Below are 18,175 nucleotides of genomic sequence, written 5' to 3'. Positions count from 1 at the left end.
GTCCCCATCGATTCCCTGGCAATAGATCAGGGCTCACCGCCTTGGCGTACAATGCCTCACTGACCCCGACTGCCGTCGTGCAGTGACCGCACTTGTACCCACGATAACCGGAATGGGAGACCACATCTCAGGTCGCGTGAGGGGTAAAGTCTGCGGGCAGGTTCACTCAGGTACTAGGCTTACCGATTTACCATATTTCTCGGTATGTGTTTAGTACGTTCAAACGCTTGACTCACGGTACCACACCTTAATCCTTATTCAAATTTTTATCCCATGGACAACCAATCCCCATGGATTGTTGTCCACAACCAGCATCATTATGGGAAGAAAGTGGATACAACCAATTTCCTGACCTCGCGCGAGTGCTAGAAAAATCACTCGACTTCTACCGAGATCCTAATTAATAAAGCAGCTACCTCGACCTAGCATACTAGTATTCATCTCAAAGGATTCCTGAGATCATGCAACTAGGGTTTCAAACAACTCCTACACCTAAGTGCACAATCCATCCTACAATCATTAAGTGTAGTAAAATAGCATAAATAACAGGTTATGCATAAACCGGGGCTTGCCTTCCAAAGCAGTGGCAGGCAGATCCTCAGATGCAGGCTCTGGTGCTGGATCCGGGGCTACCTCCTGAGCAGCTCATTGCTCCGGCACGTGGACGTACTCTCCGTCAGCGAGGTTACAGTCTATCGAAATGCAATGAATATGTATGTCATGATTATGCAGGATTTAATAACATTATGCTAAAGGAAGAAAAACTAAGTTAGTTGGTAACTTAGGGTTCCTTGGTTATACGTGGCTTTTAGTAGTTTATGCTTACCATTCTAGGTTTAAGTTTTGGTAAGGATAAGCATAGTGGATTTGTATTTTTTCCCCTTACATATTTTAGTGGGCAATTTAAAAAAAGTCTTGCTAGTTGGGCTAGGTGACACAAGTTTCTATTATCAATTTCTCCTTTTTCATTTTCTAATTATGAATTCTAGTGGGGGTTTGAACTACAACAGTGAATTAACTTTTTCCAAAAATTCTGTAAAAATTACAGTGGCTTGCCATTGGTCAATATAGCCAGTTATAGGAATTTGAGGTTCAAAATAAAAAGGCTATGCTTTAGACAAAAATAACAAAAGTTGTGTAAATGTGCCACTTTGCACTACAACTCTTAACTAGGTGTGGGTTCTGTCCTAAGGGTTATTTTTGTTGGCATCTAATAATAATAACAAGCTTCTGTGCCAAAAATCACAGAAAGCTAAGGGATGGTTATTTAGTTGTGATTTTCCAAAATTTAATGCCAAAAAGGCACTTTCCACTACCTTGTTATTTGAAAAATGTCAAACAGTAGATTTCATATTTTTCCTATGTTCTTCATAACAAAACATTAACTATCCCAAGGGTTGGGGTGTTTTCACCTTGGGGTTATTTTTGTAGGATTTTTCTAAGTTTTCCTTGTTTTCTTAAAATAAAAGGTATCCTATTTATTTTATACTAAACCAGGGTATAATAAATTTTTCTAGTAAACTACACTGAATAAGTACCCTAACAAAAATAGGGGTGCCCCCTGGTTCCTCAATTAAATCACCTTTCTTATTTTCTTTAACTTTAAGCACAATGTGAAATAAATGGCAAACTCTACATTAATGGGGTGTACAGAGGAGTTTATCATTTTTAAATAGATCAGTAGGTGGTCATGCACTACTCCAAATTTTCTTAACCTCAGTTAAATAGTGCAACTGTTTTTCTTTCTATTATTTAGCTTTTGGCCAAAACATTAATTAAATCGGAACTCTAAAGTTTTCTGTAGCACATAGGGGTTTTATATTTTTCTTAAGTAGTTTATATTATTTAAGATCTGACAAAATTGATTTGACCCAATTTGGATGAATAAAATGGAAGATATGAATTATTCAAGTTCTGTTTAAATTTGAAATCAGATTTAATAAAAGGTTTCCTGGAAAACCACTTTGCACCGGGGTCCTTGGGTTATTTCCAAACTAACTCTCTCAGTTATACCCCTGCGCTACTATTTCTCTGAGTCACTGACATTACGCAAAACCCCCTAGCTTTCTCTTCTTCTCCCCCGCGGTCCCTCCATAGGTTTAAACAGTAACCGTGAGAGAGAAAAGGGCGGCGCGGCTTACCGGCGGTGAGAGAGGTCCGGCGAGGGGCGGGGTTGGCTCCGGGAGGTCCTGGCGGTCACAACGGTGTACGGCTCGACGGCGGGGGTGGCCGGAATCGTCCGGTCCACGTGCGTAGGCGGGTGCTCTCGTCAGCGGCGGGTGTTCCGGCCAAACCACGGCGACCTAGTTCAATCCAATGGCACAGTGAGCTTCACGGGGTGACATAGAGGCTGTGTGCACAAGGAATCGAGGAATGGAGCAGAGGATTACCCGGTCTACGCTCGCCGGCGGTCGGGTGGAGTCCGGCGACCGTGGACTGGCCTCTCCGGCGAAGCAAACTCCGATTCCTCACTCGGGGAGCTTCACCGAGGTGTGCTCAGTCTTCTCCGAGGGCTGGACGGGGTTGGGAAGGGTTCTGTTGGCCGGTCTACGGTGGCAGGGGGATCGGGCAGCAGCGGACACGCCGTGCACGGGAAAACGCCGGCGGGTTTGGGCTCCGGTGAGGTCGAGCGCGTGCGGAGGGGTACGGTCGAAGTCCCTGGGGGCTTTATAGGCGCGGGCGCGGGCCATGGTGCCGACTTGGCTTTGGCGCGATGTGAGGCACGCGGGGGGGGGCGCGCGGGCGTGCTCTGGCGTGCTCAGAGCGCGTCGAACACGTGGCTCTTTGCTTCTGCCCGTGTTCTTCCCTCTACTGAGCAGCCAAAACGTACGAATCTTGCCCTAGAGCCTGGGAGAGATCTCTTCCCTGCACCTAGAGCTACCTAGTTCATGTGAGTTCCAAGGGTAGATGTGGTCGGGTTAGAGAGATATGGGGGTGGGAAGTCGGCTGTGTCAGATATGTCCAAACCGAGACAAAAATGGTGCCAAGTCGTGTCAAACGTCTTAGGGTAGGTGTCAACTTTTTCCAGGGCATTCTAGGGTTAATTTGGCGCCACTTTGTCAATTGGGACGAAGTGTTTTGAAGTTTGAATGAGGGTGCACATGTGTGATCTTTGGCCAAAGGTTAGTTTTGGACTTAGGCAATTTCTGATTTTTCTTTTGTGCTCAAACCTTTGGTGAACCTTTTGGGGCTTTTCTGAAATCTTTTTGGGGTTACTTTCTTACTATTATTTGTAGGTTATTAAGTGTACTACAACTTTTATATTTGGCCCAAGTCATGATCCTAAGGTTTTTTCATGACCTTTTGGTCATACTTACATCTAGGGTTCCCATTGTCCAAAGGGGTTTGCTTTAGGGTTTTGGGCAATTCTCCCCTTTAGATGTGCATGATAAGTTAGGGTATGATATCCAAGATGGGTTGCACTTGCTTAGGACCTTGAATTCTAAGTTTGATGTACTTTGCTCAAACTAACCCACATGTGATAATAGGTAAATGTGTCATTAGGAAGCCAGCCCCTTGGTAACACCTGGGGTGTTACAGCCCTCCCCCTTAAAGGAATCTCGCCCCGAGATTATTGGGAGTGCTATGAAGGTGTGCTGGTGTGTTACCCTTCCCTTTATCCCAGTTTCTCTGGTTAACTGCTCTTCAAATGTCATTCTCTTTGCAACTTCAGAAGGAAGTCCTTTTTAAGTTAAAACCACAACTTAGACTACCCTTGTTATCTAAGTTTTTCTTATAATTGTATTCAAAGGGCAGGTGGGGGTGGGGTTTTGGGTTACGTACTGACTCCTTTGGGCAGAAAGTCGAGGAAGCGAGAGCGTAGAAAATCCTTAGTTTCCCAGGTAGCTTCTTCTACTGAATGGTGACTCCACTGAACCTTATACATTCTGATTGACCTTGCCCGCGTTGACCTCTCTTGCTGATCCAATACCCTGACGGGGTACTCTTGATAGGACAAGTCTGGTTCTACCTCAATGTCTGGCTCAGGTAGCACTTCAGTGGGTAGGCGGACACATTTTCGCAGCTGAGATACATGGAACACATCATGAACAGCTGACATGCTGGGTGGCAACTTCAATTGATAGGCTACAGGTCCACAAGCCTCCTTGATCTCGTAGGGTCCAATGTAGCGAGGAGCTAACTTGCCTTTGATCCCGAATCTCTGGACACCCTTGGCGGGTGACACCCTAAGATAAACATGCTCTCCCACTTCAAACTGTAGAGGCTTCCGCCTCTTATCATGATAGCACTTTTGCCTGGCCTGAGCAGCTTCTAAGTTCTTCTTGATGACTCTGACCTTTTCCTCTGCTTCAAGTACCAAATCTGGCCCAAATATTTCCCTCTCTCCTGCTTGAGACCAATTCAACGGGGTCCTACACCTTCTCCCATACAAGGCTTCAAAAGGTGCCATTTTTAAACTGGACTGGTAGCTGTTATTATAGGAAAACTCTGCCAAAGAAAGACACTTGTCCCAATCCTTTCCGTAGTGTAGCACACATGCCCTCAACATGTCTTCCAAAATCTGATTTACCCTTTCGGTCTGGCCATTTGTTTAAGGATGGTACGCTGAGCTTCGTATTACATGGGTCCCAAGTGATTCCTGCAATTGTTCCCAAAATCGTGCCACAAATGGTGCTCCTCTGTCTGATACTATAGTCCTTGGTATCCCATGCAAATGAACTATCTGGTCAATGTAGATTTCTGCATACTTCTCCGTCCTGTGGGTGGTGTGTACTGGCAAGAAATGAGCTGACTTGGTCAATCTGTCCACAATGACCCAAATGGAATCATGGTGCCTGGAGGTATTGGGCAATCCCACGATAAAGTCCATGCAAATGTCCTCCCATTTCCAAGATGGTATGGGAAGGGGTTACAAAGGGCCTGCTGCCTTCAAATGACTGGCTTTGATCCTCTGGCAGGTGTCACACTCGGATATGTACTTGGCAATCTCCCTCTTCATTCTGGTCCACCAGTATAAGGATCTGAGATCATGATACATCTTGTTGCTGCTCGAGTGCATGGAGAATTTTGAAAGGTGAGCTTCATCCAGTATCTTCTTTCTGAGCTCAAGGTCCTTGGGAACAACCAATCGATCTCCAAACCATAGGATTCCTTTGCTGTCCTGTTGGAAGCATTTGTATTTTTCTGCTTTTTGCTCGATCATTTCCTTGATAACTTGAACACCCTTGTCTTCAATCTGTGCCCTGACTATCTGCTCTTGTAATGTGGGCTCCACCGAGATATAGTTCAAAGCACCTGAAGAAACAACTTCCAGGTTTAGCTTGCACAACTCATCACACAGGGTGGTAACTCTTGCATCCATGTTCATACAATTGCACTGGGCCTTTCTGCTCAAGGCATCTGCCACAACATTGGCCTTGCCGGGATGGTAATGCACCTCCAAATCATAGTCCTTGATTAATTCTAACCATCTCCTCTGCCTCATGTTCAGATCTGCCTGAGTGAAAATGTATTTGAGACTCTTGTGATCAGTGTAAATGTTACAGTGAGCTCCCATCAAGTAGTGTCTCCATATCTTGAGAGCATGAACCACGGCTGCTAACTCCAGATCATGTGTAGGGTAGTTCTGCTCATGGGGTCTGAGTGCTCGGGAGGCATAAGCAATTACTCTGTTATCTTGCATTAAGACACATCCCAATCCAGTACCAGAAGCATCACAATAAACTTCAAAGGGCTTGGTGTTATCAGGTTGAGCCAGCACTAGGGCTGTTGTCAAATGCTGCCTTAATGTATGAAAGGCATCTTCACACTTTTGGCTCCAATTATATTTGACTCCCTTCTTTAACAGTTCAGTCATTGGTTTGGCAATTCTGGAGAAATCCGAAATAAATCGTCGATAATACCCTGCCAATCCCAGAAAACTCCGAATCTTCCTTACTGTAGTCGGGGGCTTCCAATCCATCACCTCTTGTACCTTCTCAGGATCAACAGATATCCCATCCTGAGAAATTGTGTGACCCAAGAATTTAATTTCCTTCAGCCAGAATTCGCATTTAGACAATTTGGCATACAACTGATGGTCACGTAGCCTCTGAAGTACAGTATGCAAATGTTTGGTGTGCTCGGCTTCATTCTTGGAATAGACCAGAATATCATCAATGAAAACAACCACGAATTTGTCCAGCTCTGGCATGAATACTGAGTTCATCAGGTACATAAAATAAGCCAGGGCGTTGGTCAGCCCAAAAGACATTACCAAAAACTCATAAAGGCCATATCTGGTTGAGAAAGCCGTTTTGGGAATATCACTAGCACGGATCTTGATCTGATGGTAACCCGAACGAAGATCTATCTTGGAGAACACTTTGGCCCCCACCAACTGATCGAACAAAACATCAATGCGGGGCAATGGGTATTTGTTCTTGATAGTCACCGCATTGAGAGGGCGGTAATCAACACACATTCTCAAACTCTCATCCTTTTTCTTCACAAATAAAGCAGGACATCCCCAAGGTGAAGTACTTGGGCGAATGAACCCCTTGTCCAACAACTCCTGCAGTTGCTTTTTCAGCTCTGCTAATTCTGCAGGAGGCATCCTATAGGGTCTCTTGGAGATAGGAGCAGTCCCGGGTTGCAACTCGATTGCGAACTCGATGTCTCAGTCAGGTGGCATCCCTGGCAATTCATCCGGAAAAATGTCTGGGTAGTCACGGACCACTGGGATCCTTTCCACTTGGGACTCTATCATAACGAAGGCACAAGAACGGGTACAGCCTTGGTTGGGCAAATATAGTGTGGTTTCACCACAAGTCGGTGAGTGCACCTCAATGGCCCTAGCTGCAATATCAATAACTGCCTGATGCCTAGTTAACCAGTTAGTTCCCAATATGATATCCACGCTATCCAAACCCAAAATGAGGAGGGTGGTTTTAATTATTAGACTACCAAACCTTATGGGCACATGTCTGTTGACTTGGTAGGTGGCAACCCTGCCTCTTGGTGTCGAAATTGTAATACCCCCATTGGTGTGGTGGAAAGGCAATTGACACTTGGCACTAAATTTGGCACTGATAAAGCTATGTGATGCACCAGAATCAAAAAAGAATAATAGCAGGATAATTCAAAACTGTAAAGATACCAGTCATGACGGGTGCTCCCTCTGGAATATCAGCCATGGTGGTGAAGTTCAGCTTGCCGTGCCTCACTTGCACCTTCTGTCCCTTGCCTTGATTCTGATTAACATTTTGCCCCTGCCTCTGCTGGTTTTTGGGGGCAATTCTTGGCATAATGTCCGGTGTTGCCACATGTGAAACACCTGTTGTCATTTGCCTGGCGATATTGCTGTTGTTGTTGATTGTTCCTCGGAGCTGGAAACTGGGTGCGATTGGGTGCCTGCTGCTGCTGCTGTGGTCGGATCACCCAACGTCCTTGCTGCTACTGAGGTCCCCTGTTCTGAGTGTCAGACACAATCCTAAAGCGCTATGGCTGAGCTGAGGGTCCTGCCACAGGGGTCTTCCTCTTCTTTTCTGCCTGACGAGCTGTGATACAGTCCTCCTGGGAGATGGCCATGTTGACCAACTCATTATAGCTGTTGGCCCTGACGGTGTTGAGACGGTCATGGAGCTTAGTGCTGAGCCCCCTCTTGAACCTGTCTCTCTTCTTCTCGTCCGTATCTGCATGATACCTAGCATACTGGCACAGGTCATTGAAGGCCTGAGCATACTACAACACTGTCCGGTTGCCCTGAGTGAGTGCCAGAAACTCGTTGAGCTTTCGGTCCGTAATTCCGGCTGGTATATGGTGCCCCCTAAAAGCTGCCTTGAACTCTCTCCATTCCACCTCTCGGTCATCTGGCTGCATAGCAAGAAAATGGTCCCACCAAGTCCTTGCGGGTCCGCGAAGCTGCTGGGTGGCGAACCTGACTTTAGTGACCTCTGAGCAAACTCCATGGAGTAGCGGGAATTTGGATTCCACTACTCTCAACCATACATCCGCATCAAGTGGGTCCTCTGCCCTGGTGAACAATGGAGGCTGGGTACTGAGGAACTCCTGGTAGGTGGCTACCGCGGGGTGACGCTGATGATCTCCACCACCATAGTGCTGAGGTGGTGGCTGACGCTGAGCTAGCTGCCTCAAGATCTCATTCTACTGAGCCATTAGCTCCTGCAGAGTGGGAGGTGGTGGCGGCGGTGGAGGAACGCGCTTATTCTGACCGCGACGCGCTCTCCCGGCCATCTGAAAAATCACATATATTCTCAATAACACATCTTCAAAGTTCAAGGTTCAATCGCGATGAAAGAGTCAAAAGGCGAAATTGATAGATTCTTTCATAAACATAAAGGATTTCACAAGGCATAAACTTTTCTTCCCAAATTAAGACTAACATCATCCATCAACCATGCTTCCAAAAGAGTTTATCATGATTACATCAGTGGCCCAAAAGACTCAACTCTATCTAGCCTAGTACCCCAAGGGTGCAAAAGCTAAGCTAGCTTTGAGGAGTCCCACCATTTCTGACTTCTAGCCCTACTCCTGATACCTAGTGAGCGAACGAGGCAACACTCGACTCGGGGGAAGGTGGTCTTCCTGAGCCAGCAGTGTCCAAGCTGGAGGCAGGCTCCTCTCCTCCCTCAATGTCGACGTCCTCGTTGGCCTCCATATCCTGGATCTCCTGGTGATGCATATCCAGGTGCTCATTAGCCTCGGCAAGCTGCTGTTGGGTATTGATAAGCTGATCCTCGAGAATCTCGATGGTGTTCTCCCTTGTTCCCACTAATTCCTCCAGCTCTTGGATCTCATTCGACAGCTGCTCCACCTGCAAGTCCTTTTCCACCATCTTAGTGGACAAATCTACCACAAGCTCCTCCCTATTGTCCAGGGTGATCTTAGTTGCCTCCAATAGTGCCATTAGATGGGACATTGCCTCACCACACATCACTTGCAGACGGTATAGGGCATTCATGCACCGCACTATCAAGTGAGCAGTCTGGCCCGGGTAGATAGCCCAGATGTCCTTGGCATGCTCCACCCGATCCTTCCACATTGGGTCGTCCTCCTTCTCAGCGGGGAACAAACCAATGGGGTGAGTGGACAGCTCCAAGAGATGGAATCCGCAGAAAGTGGTCAACCCGTGCAGAGCAATCGCCTCGATCGTGTCCTCAGCCCGGTATCCGAAGGACTCAGAGTCCAGCGAACGCCAGCCTGGCTGCAGGGGATGAGGCTCCAAGGTCATCCTCACCCTACAGCAGGGCACTCGGTGCTTCTCGAACTGCTGCACCGCGTACTGAGGAGGTGTCGTGTATCCGGCCCCCTGAAGTACCTCCCACAAAATACGGGGAAAGCCCTCTCGTGCAAGCCCGTAAGTGTGGGACAGTGCATTCCCGTCATCTGAGGATCCGTGGGAAGTCATCTGTGTACGGTTAAGCGTAAGTAAAAGAAAAAGAATTATAAAAAGAAAAAGGAAACACAACTCAGCCTCTCTCTAAATATAACAATGGTACTGGGGTACTTAGTTGGTCATCATTTTGTATTAAAGTCCTTACCCAATTATCCATTTGTTTTAATTTAAGAATGCATGCATGCTCGTCCTGAACGACCTCACATCAATGTAAAGGGAATAGGGAAGAACTCCTATCCCTTATAGTAGCCTGTAGGGATTAATCACTTAGCCACCTAACTACCCCTCTATCATCCTAAGGCTTCACGTCCTAGGTCTATCCTGATCGTCCTACGATCTATCCAACATTGTTTCTATCAAGTTTTACTTCGGAAAAGGATGGTATTTATATTTTATTGATTCCTCTGTGGTGGTACAAGCTCCGATACCAGCTATGGCGGAACTGCCCGAATTATTCCGACTTAAGTGCCCATGTCCCGCCTTAGAGGCTAGACCACACTTAAATGGGAATAACCCGTCAATCCCTCGGATCTAGTCCGATGAGGCCACTGACAGGATCAAGTACCACAATCTCACTCGAAGGTGAGTCACAGAGCAAATACAATAAAGCATAAAACCATACATTAAGGAGTATTAAATTATTACATCACCATCGGAGTTTTGCAAAAGTAGTCATCATTGTTCGAAGTGCAGCGGAATAAAACTAACGATAGATAAATGGAGGGATGGGGAAGCTTGTCCCATCACTCCTCATGCTCCTCCTCAGCCGAGGCAGGGTCCCACTCGACAGTCCAACCCGGTGGCAAGATGGACGACCAAGTCACTCCAGCAACCATGTCCTCCAAAGAACCTGTAAAATTATGCCACAAGCAAGGCTGAGTATACTAATACTCAGCTAGACTTACCCGGTGTGAGGAGTCTACTCCTCTACCTCTAGACATGCAGCTGTTTGGCTGTGGGGTTTGGTTGCCAAAAGCACTAGCTGTGTTTCTAAATCAAGTTTTAACTTTGTCAAGTTTAAGTGTGACTCTCTTAAGGCTAAATATGTACTAACTACTCATACATAGTAGCAAACATTTTTAGCAATCAACATCTTGTATCAACTCATCATATTTCCACTTGTTACTCAATGTAGCAGCATGGATCAAGCAGTCTCATTAGCTGCGAGAAGCAGACGATTCGAATCGAGTTTTTATCCTTGCAAGGTAAACCTAAACACACGACGTGTAGGGGCACTCTGTCCCCACACACATCAACCGTCCCCATCGATTCCCTGGCAACAGATCAGGGCTCACCACCTTGGCGTACAATGCCTCACTGACCCCGACTGTCGTCGTGCAGTGACCGCACTTGTACCCACCATAACCGGAATGGGAGACCACGTCTCAGGTCGCGTGAGGGGTAAAGTCTGCGGGCAGGTTCACTCAGGTACTAGGCTTACCGATTTACCATATTTCTCATTATGTGTTTAGTACGTTCAAACGCTTGACTCACGGTACCACACCTTAATCCTTATTCAAATTTTTATCCCGTGGACAACCAATCCCCATGGATTGTTGTCCACAACCAGCATCATTATGAGAAGAAAGTGGATACAACCAATTTCCTGACCTCGCGTGAGTGCTAGAAAAATCACTCGACTTCTACCGAGATCCTAATTAATAAAGCAGCTACCTCGACCTAGCATACTAGTATTCATCTCAAAGGATTCCTGAGATCATGCAACTAGGGTTTCAAACAACTCCTACACCTAAGTGCACAATCCATCCTACAATCATTAAGTGTAGTAAAATAACATAAACAACAGGTTATGCATAAACCGGGGCTTGCCTTCCAAAGCAGTGGCAGGCAGATCCTCTGATGCAGGCTCTGGTGCTGGATCCGGGGCTACCTCCTGAGCAGCTCCTTGCTCCGGCACGAGGATGTACTCTCCGTCAGCGAGGTTACAGTCTATTGAAATGCAATGAATATGTATGTCATGATGATGCAGGATTTAATAACATTATGCTAAAGGAAGAAAAACTAAGTTAGTTGGTAACTTAGGGTTCCTTGGTTATACGTGGCTTTTAGTAGTTTATGCTTACCATTCTAGGTTTAAGTTTTGGTAAGGATAAGTGTCGGCGTTTCGAGACAGGGGGGTCCCTAAGCCGACGAGTGAGTGTGCTGCGTGCCCCAGCCCAGATGGGTCGAGCGCGTGGGCGAGCGCGAAGGGGGGAGAGGCGAGGTGGCCGGAGTCGAGCGTGAGAGAGGTGGAAGTCCCGCGGCCTTCGTGTTCGTCCCGCGCCCAGGTCAGGTGCGCTTGCAGTAGGGGGGTTACAAGCGTCCACGCGGGTGAGGGAAGCGAGCGGCCCCAAGAGAGCGCCTGTCCCGTCCTCGGTCCCGCGCGGCCAACCTTCTCTAAGAAGGCCCTGGTCCTCCCTTTTATAGTCGTAAGGAGAGGATCCAGGTGTACAATGGGGGGTGTAGCAGAGTGCTACGTGTCTAGCGGAGGGAGAGCTAGCGCCCTAGGTACATGCCAATGTGGCAGCCGGAGAGATCTGGGCACCCTGCTGGCGTGATGTCGTGGCTGTCGGAGGTGCGGCGGAGCCTGGCGGAGGGACAGCTGTTGGAGCGGTCGAGTCCCTGCTGACGTCGTCCTGCTTCCGTAAGAGAGCTGGGGGCCGCCGTCGTCATAGAGCTTGTGGAGCGCCATCATTGCCCCTCCGGCGGAGCTGGCCGGATGGGACGCCGGTCTTGTTCTCCGTGACCCGAGTCGATTCGGGGTAGGATGATGATGGCGCTTCCTGTTGACGTGGCGGTCTGTGCCCTAGGCAGGGCGACGTGGGGGTTCCTCCGAAGCCGAGGTTGAGTCTGCCTTCCGTTGCCGTGGCCGAGCCCGAGCCATGGGGTCGGGCGAGGCGGAAGTCGTTCGGCCGAGGCCAGGGCGGAGTCCGAGCCCTGGGGTCGGGCGAGGCGGAGTTTCGTCGTCTTCCGGGTCTTAGTCCGAGTCCGAGCCCTGGGGTCGGGCGGAGCGGAGTTCGCCGTCTTTTGGGTCTTAGTCCGAGTCCGAGCCCTGGGGTCGGGCGGAGTGGAGTTCGCCGTCTTCCGGGTCTTAGCCCGAGTCCGAGCCCTGGGGTCGGGCGGAGCGGAGTTCGCCGTCTTCCGGGTCTTAGCCCGAGTCCGAGCCCTGGGGTCGGGCGGAGCGGAGTTCGCCGTCTTCCGGGTCTTAGCCCGAGTCCGAGCCCTGGGGTCGGGCGGAGCGGAGTTCGCCGTCTTCCGGGTCTTAGCCCGAGTCCGAGCCCTGGGGTCGGGCGGAGCGGAGTTCGCCGTCTTCCGGGTCTTAGCCCGAGTCCGAGCCCTGGGGTCGGGCGGAGCGGAGTTCGCCGTCTTCCGGGTCTTAGCCCGAGTCCGAGCCCTGGGGTTGGGCGGAGCGGAGTTCGCCGTCTTCCGGGTCTTAGCCCGAGTCCGAGCCCTGGGGTCGGGCGGGGCGGAGTTTGCCGTGGCGCCTTTGGCAAGGCCTGACTGCCTGTCAGACTCACTCTGTCGAGTGGCACTGCAGTCGGAGTGGCGCAGGCGGCGCTGTCCTTCTGTCAGACTGGCCAGTGGAGCGGTGGAGTGACGGCGGTCACTTCGGCTCTGCCGGGGGCGCGTGTCAGGATAAAGGTGTTAGGCCACCTTTGCGTTAAATGCCCCTGCAATTTGGTCAGTCGGTGCGGCGATTTAGTCAAGGTTGCTTCTGAGCGAAGCCAAAGCCTCGGGCGAGCCGGTGATGTGTCCGCCATAAAAAGGGGGCCTCGGGCGAGACGGAAGTCTCTCGAGGTCGGCTGCCCTTGGCCGAGGCTAGGCTCGGGTGAAGCGTGATCGAGTCACTCGTGTGGACCGATCCCTGACTTAATCGTACCCATCAGGCCTTTGCAGCTTTATGCTGATGGGGGTTACCAGCTGAGAATTAGGCGTCTTGAGGGTACCCCTAATTATGGTCCCCGACAGTAGCCCCCGAGCCTCGAAGGGAGTGTTAGCACTCGCTTGGAGGCTTTTGTCGCACTTTTTTGCAAGGGGACCAGCCTTTCTCGGTTGCATTTCGTTCCGGTGGGTGCGCGCGAGCGCACCCGCCGGGTGTAGCCCCCGAGGCCTCGGAGGAGTGGTTACACTCCTTCGAGGTCTTAATACCTTGCGTAACGCTTCGGCTGGTCTGGTCGTTCCCTCATGCGAACTAGCCGTAGCCCGGGTGCACGGTCGGGGCCCAAGCTCTCGGGCTGGTATGTTGACGCTGTCAACGATTTGGCCGGAGCCGGTTTTTGCGAGAGCAGCCCCCGAGCCTCTGCACAGGGCGAGAGGACGATCAGGGACAGACTCGACTTTTTACATACGCCCCTACGTCGCCTTTCCGCAAGGAGGGGGGGAGTGCGCCATGTTACCCTCGATGGGCACCGAACATAGTGTCTCCGGTGAGCTGCAAGCGGGTAATCCGAGTGGACGTCCGTGCCCCGTTCGTTGGGGGCCGGCTAGGGGCCCAGAGGCACGCCCAAAAGTACCTGCGGGTGATTTGCCGGACCCGGTCCCCTGGCGACGGGGTCCGAGGGCTCGATGCCTCCCTCCGATGGGATTCCGTTACAAGATCGTTCCCGCTGGTCTCGGAAATGTCCTAGGGTACCTCGAGAGCGCAGCCCGAGCCTCGGTTATGTATCGAACGTACCCCTGGTCATCCCTCGCTCGGTGTCTGAGGCGACTGTGAACCCTTCGGGGGCCAGCCTTCGAACCCCTGATCAGTAATGAGCGCGGAGCCCGAGTAGCCTGAGGCGGCCATGGAACCCTTCGGAGGGCCGGCCTTCGAACCCCTGACCAGTAGTGGGTGTCGGGCCCACGCGATCTGAGGCGACTGTTGAACCCTTCTGAGGGCCAGCCTTCGAACCCCTGATCAGTAGTGGGGGGCTCGGAGCCCGGTTCCTTCGCGGAGAAGGGTCCCTTTCGGGGTATCCCCCTTTCCCAGTCCCTGTTGCAAGAGATAGAGAAAGAGGAAAACGGAAAAGGATACGAAATCGGACGACGTGGCGTACCTTTTCTGACGTGGTTATTATGGCGAAGGTGAAGCGTCGCGCGCTCCTCCCGTCAGAGACGCCGCCTGTCCCGCCGCGGAGTAAATGCGACGGGGCGAGTGGTTGGCGGGGCGGCCGTTGCGCGCGTGCGATCCGTTCGAGGAACGGGTCACGGGTGCACCGTCTCCACGCCGTGAGAGGAGGCTCTCTTGCTGTCCCAGGATGGGACGTGAGCCTGGCTGACGACGTGACCGCTGCGCCCGCCCGCCTGCCACCGTTATTACTGCCGGCCCACTTTCGGTCGCTTTGACCGATGCGCCAGGCTGGCGCTGTTGGGTCGCCTCGAGTCGCGGCATTGGCTCCGCAACCGAAGAGGCGCGATGGTGGCACAAGTGGCGGTGCGGTTGCTTGCATGCAGCAACTGGCGCGCCGGTTGCTCGACGCGTGGGCCTGGGTTCCCAAGCTGGCGTGTCAGAAGTTGGAGAAGCGCGTCCATCTGGCGCGGTTGCATGCCGCCTGCATGGCTGCCCGCCCCTTCTGCCCGTTGGTCTGGGCGAAAATGGGGGGTCGCTTGTAACCGCTGGACGGTCGTGCGCACCACGCGCGGCGGTTTGGCTTCTTCTGCCCTGAGCCGGCTTGCATGACATGCGGGACCCAGCCCCCGAGTCGCAGGGGAGGGGCTGCGATGGTAGAGCTCCTCTTTGTCGCCCAGTAAGACGAATGACTTGGCGCGTCGCGCTACCCGCCGAGCCTCGACTTGGTCGAGGGGTAGCTCTCCTCGGCGGAGATATTGCAGGTACGGGGCCCGCCAATCTTGATCTGGCGTGGCCCCGCTCTGCCCTTCCTCGACGTTCAGTGCCCCGCCCTCGGGGGCCGAGGGTACCTCGGGCCGTGCCGAGGGTACCTCGGGCTGAGCCGAGGGTACCTCGGGCTCGGGCGCGTCGTCGAGCTTGACGGAGGGTTGATGCAGATCCCGGGAGAAGACGTCCGGGGGGACTGTCGTTCGCCCCGAGGCTATCTTAGCCAGCTCGTCTGCGGTTTCGTTGTAGCGCCGAGCGATGTGGTTGAGCTCGAGCCCGAAGAACTTGTCTTCCAGGCGCCGAACCTCGTCGCAGTAGGCCTCCATCTTCGGGTCGCGACAGTGGGAGTTCTTCATGACTTGGTCGATGACGAGCTGCGAATCACCGCGGGCGTCGAGGCGTCTGACCCCTAGCTCGATGGCGATCCGCAATCCGTTGACCAGAGCTTCGTACTCGGCCACATTGTTGGACGCCGGGAAATGGAGGCGCAGCACGTAGCGTAAGTGCTTTCCGAGGGGCGAGATGAAGAGCAGGCCCGCGCCGGCCCCCGTCTTCATCAGCGACCCGTCGAAAAACATGGTCCAGAGCTCCGGTTGGATTGGAGTCGTTGGCAGCTGGGTGTCGACCCATTCGGCCACGAAATCCGCCAGCCCCTGGGACTTGATGGCCTTCCGAGGGGCAAACGAGATCGTTTCGCCCATGATTTCCACCGCCCACTTTGCGATCCTGCCCGAGGCCTCTCGGCACTGGATGATCTCCCCCAGGGGGAAGGATGACACCACAGTTACCGGATGAGACTCGAAGTAGTGTCGCAGCTTCCGCCTTGTCAGGATCACAGCATACAGCAGCTTTTGAACTTGCGGGTAGCGGATCTTAGTCTCGGACAGCACTTCGCTGATGAAGTAGACCGGCCTCTGAACGGGCAATGCATGCCCTTCCTCTTGCCTTTCGACCACAATCACGGCGCTAACCACCTGAGTGGTCGCGGCGACGTAGACCAAGAGGGCTTCTGCGTCCGCCGGGGGCACCAAGACAGGCGCCTTTGTAAGGAGCGCCTTCAGGTTGCCGAGGGCTTCCTCGGCCTCAGGGGTCCAAGCGAAACACTCGGCCTTCCTTAAGAGGCGGTACAGAGGCAGACCTCTTTCGCCGAGGCGTGAGATGAAGCGGCTCAGGGCCGCGAGGCATCCCATGACCCTCTGTACCCCTTTTAAGTCCTTGATGGGTCCCATGCTGGTGATGGCCGCAATCTTCTCCGGGTTGGCTTCGATGCCTCGCTCGGAGATGATGAACCCTAGGAGCATGCCTCGGGGCACCCCGAAGACACACTTCTCAGGATTAAGCTTGACTCCCTTCGCCTTGAGACACCGGAATGTCACTTCAAGGTCGGAGAGGAGGTCGGAAGCCTTCCTTGTCTTGACTACGATGTCATCGACGTAGGCCTCGACTGTGCGACCGATGTGTTCGCCGAACACATGGTTCATGCACCGCTGGTACGTCGCGCCCGCATTCCTCAAACCGAACGGCATGGTGACATAGCAGTACATGCCGAACGGCGTGATGAAAGAAGTCGCGAGCTGGTCGGACTCTTTCATCCGGATCTGGTGATACCCTGAGTAGGCATCGAGGAAGGACAGGGTTTCGCACCCAGCGGTGGAATCCACGATTTGGTCGATGCGAGGCAGAGGGTAGGGAACCTTCGGACATGCTTTGTTGAGACCAGTGTAGTCTACACACATCCGCCATTTCCCCCCTTTCTTCCTCACAAGCACAGGGTTGGCAAGCCACTCGGGATGGAATACCTCTTTGATGAACCCTGCTGCCATTAGCTTGTGGATCTCTTCGCCAATCACTCTGCGCTTCTCCTCGTCGAATCGGCGCAGAGGCTGCCTGACGGGTCGGGCTCCGGCCCGAATATCCAGCGAGTGCTCGGCGACATCCCTCGGTATGCCGGGCATGTCCGAGGGACTCCACGCAAAGACGTCGGCGTTTGCGCGGAGAAAGTCGACGAGCACTGCTTCCTATTTGGGGTCGAGCCCGGAACCGATCCGGACCTGCTTGGTGGTGTCGCCACTGGGGTCGAGAGGGACGGCCTTGACCGTCTCCGCTGGCTCGAAGTTGCCGGCGTGGCGCTTCACGTCTGGCACCTCCTTGGGGAGGTTCTCCAGGTCGGCGATGAGGGCCTCGGACTCGGCGAGGGCCTCGGCGTACTCCACGCACTCCACGTCGCATTCGAACGCGTGTTTGTACGTGGGGCCGACGGTGATGACCCCGTTGGGGCCCGGCATCTTGAGCTTCAGGTAGGTGTAGTTGGGGACGGCCATGAACTTCGCGTAGCATGGCCTCCCTAGCACGGCGTGGTAGGTTCCTCGGAACCCGACCACTTCGAACGTCAGGGTCTCCCTTCGGAAGTTGGAGGGTGTCCCGAAGCAGATGGGGAGGTCGAGTCGCCCGAGGGGCTGGACGCGCTTCCCAGGGATGATCCCGTGGAAGGGCGCAGCGCCTGCTCGGACGGAGGACAGATCGACGCGCAGGAGCTTGAGGGTCTCGGCGTAGATGATGTTGAGGCAGCTGCCCCCATCCATCAGGACCTTGGTGAGCCTGACATCGCCGACAACGGGGTCGACGACGAGCGGGTATTTCCCCGGGCTCGGCACATGGTCGGGGTGGTCGGCCTGGTCGAAAGTGATGGGCTTGTCGGACCAGTCTAGGTAGACTGGCGCCGCCACCTTCACCGAGCAAACCTCCCGGCGTTCTTGCTTGCGGTGCCGAGCCGAGGTATTCGCCGCATGCCCTCCATAGATCATGAAGCAGTCGCGGACCTCGGGGAACTCTCCTGCTAGGTGATCTTCGTTCTTGTCGTCGTCGCGGGCCCTGCCACCCTCGGCGGGTGGCCCGGCCCTGTAGAAGTGACGCCGAAGCATAACGCACTCCTCGAGGGTGTGCTTGACGGGCCCCTGATGGTAGGGGCACGGCTCCTTGAGCATCTTGTCGAAGAGGTTTGC

Source organism: Zea mays, chromosome 6 (assembly GCF_902167145.1).
Source record: "Zea mays cultivar B73 chromosome 6, Zm-B73-REFERENCE-NAM-5.0, whole genome shotgun sequence".
NCBI classification, from domain to species: Eukaryota; Viridiplantae; Streptophyta; class Magnoliopsida; order Poales; family Poaceae; genus Zea; species Zea mays.
This window is presented reverse-complemented; position numbering follows the sequence as displayed.